The sequence below is a fragment of the Periplaneta americana genome, chromosome 12 (assembly GCF_040183065.1).
Source record: "Periplaneta americana isolate PAMFEO1 chromosome 12, P.americana_PAMFEO1_priV1, whole genome shotgun sequence".
In the NCBI taxonomy this organism is placed as follows: domain Eukaryota; kingdom Metazoa; phylum Arthropoda; class Insecta; order Blattodea; family Blattidae; genus Periplaneta; species Periplaneta americana.
The window spans coordinates 38578461-38580663 of record NC_091128.1 but is presented as its reverse complement, the minus strand read 5'-3'; the positions used below and the strand labels follow the sequence as shown (position 1 = coordinate 38580663).

The window sequence follows — 2203 nt, the reverse complement described above, 5'->3', positions numbered from 1 at the left end:
CCCGATTAACAGATGAGCATCTTTAGCGCATTGCAGTAAATGCGTTGGAAATGGATTCCCAATTACTTGCAGAAAAGAATGCAGATGCTGAATAGACAGCAAAGTAGACTATATGGTGGAATATGAAAATGATATTATCTATGATACTATTATATCTTAACTAAGGGATATTAAATATAATAAATAATGTAATAACTGAATATTGCAGTGTATACTCTTTCCTTTTTCAAATTCAGTTTATTATTCGTATTTGTAAAAGTGTAAGAACTATGCTACGGGCGGTGCTGCAAAGTAGTTGCGGAGCCCAGTCCGTACACTGTGTGTGTTATGCAGTGCAGCATCATCCGTGTAATCGGGGCTTTTACAATTTTGAGCATACCTGTATTACGATAATAAATGATTAAAAGAATTTTAGTTTTGTCCCTTAAATATGCAGAAATTTGATGCGAACAATGCATTGAGATAAATTCAAACAAGACGAAGACAATGGTTGTCGAAAGAAAAATGAGGTAAACGTGCAAATACTAAATGAGGCAGTAGAGCAAGTGGACAGCTTCAAATACTTGGGGTGTTCTACAAGTAACATGAGCTGTTGCCAGGAAGTGAAAAGGAGGATAGCAATGGTAAAGGAAGCATCTTCTTCGAAACCTCTGGGAAAATAACTAAGGAAGAGATTAGTGAAGTGCTTTGTGTGGAGTGTGGCATTGTATGGGGCAGAAACATGGACATTACGACGAAGTGAAGAGAAGCCAATAGAAGTATTTGAACTATGGATATGGAGAAGAATGGAACGTGTGAAATGGACAGACAGAATAAGGAATGAAGCTGTGTTGGAAAGAGTGGGTGAAGAAAGAATGATGCTGAAATTGATCAGGAAGAGGAAAAGAAATTGGGATTGAGTCACTGACTGAGAAAAAAACCTGCATACTGAAGGATGCACTGGAAGGAATGGTAAACGGAAGAAGAGTTCGGGGCAGAAGAAAATATCAGATGAGACATTTATATGGATCATATCCTGAGACTAAGAGGAAGGCAGAAAATAGGAAAGGTTGAAAAATGCTGGGTTTGCAGTGAAAGACTTGCCATTTCGAAGAACACTGTGTATGTAGCTATTATGTATATGTAACATTGTAAAATTCCTTTGCAGAAAGAAAAGTTAGATTTGAATAATTTTGAGGGAAAATTTTTCAAATTATTCAAATCAACTTTACAGGGAGTTATACCTGAAATCTTGATTTGCATAATACACGTCACTGTTCGTTAACAGAAAACCACAATTAAAGTCACACGGAGTTAGTGTGCACTCGAAGTTGGTTGCTTGACGGTTGTCAGTCCACTTTGAGGTCTGTGGATATAGAGGGAAAAATTGGATCGGTGTAGGTTAGAGTTCCCGGGTAGCTCAGTGGTAGAGCGTTGGTACGTCAAACCAAAGGTCCCGGGTTCGATACCCGACTCTGGAACAATTTTTCCCTCGAAATTATTCAAATCAACTTTACAGGGAGTTATACCTGGAATCTTGATTTGCATAATACACGTCACTGTTCGTTAACAGAAAACCACAATTAAAGTCACACGGAGTTAGTGTGCACTCGAAGTTGGTTGCTTGACGGTTGTCAGCCCACTTTGAGGTCTGTGGATATAGAGGGAAAAATTGGATCGGTGTCGGTTAGAGTTCCCGGGTAGCTCAGTGGTAGAGCGTTGGTACGTCAAACCAAAGGTCCCGGGTTCGGTACCCGGCTCCGGAACAATTTTTCCCTCGAAATTATTCAAATCAACTTTACAGGGAGTTATACCTGAAATCTTGATTTGCAAAAGTTAGATTTGTTCGGATGAAATTTCTTCACATTTAAAGGGCAAAAGTAAAATACTTTTAATAGTTCACAGTATTATCATAATACACTGTTATCTTAAATTAACTGAGCATATTGGGAATCCAATTGGTGGGTTTCCCAAGACACGCTGTAAATATTTCGTATAAAGCAATTTATATCTCGATAACTAAGTTAAAATCAGCAAAATTTATCAAACCTTTTTTGTTTGAAGTATCTCAGAGAATAACTGCCTGAAATTAATCACATTACATACAGTTCGTCTGCATACCAGTAATATTCAAACAAAATACATTTTTTATCTTCGCACCCCAAAAATGCATAAGAGAAATAACAAAAAACAATGGAAATATGTAGACAGGGGAGTAGCTCTC

General features: G+C 37.6%; 2 non-coding genes across 2 annotated transcripts; both read left to right on the top strand.

The window, feature by feature from the left end:
- Positions 1 to 1388: 1388 nt before the first annotated feature.
- Positions 1389 to 1460, top strand: TRNAD-GUC (transfer RNA aspartic acid (anticodon GUC)). Its single transcript has one exon. It is a non-coding gene; the product is annotated as a tRNA-Asp (tRNA).
- A 213-nt stretch (positions 1461 to 1673) lies between these two features.
- On the top strand, positions 1674 to 1745 carry TRNAD-GUC (transfer RNA aspartic acid (anticodon GUC)). Its single transcript has one exon. It is a non-coding gene; the product is annotated as a tRNA-Asp (tRNA).
- Positions 1746 to 2203: the final 458 nt, after the last annotated feature.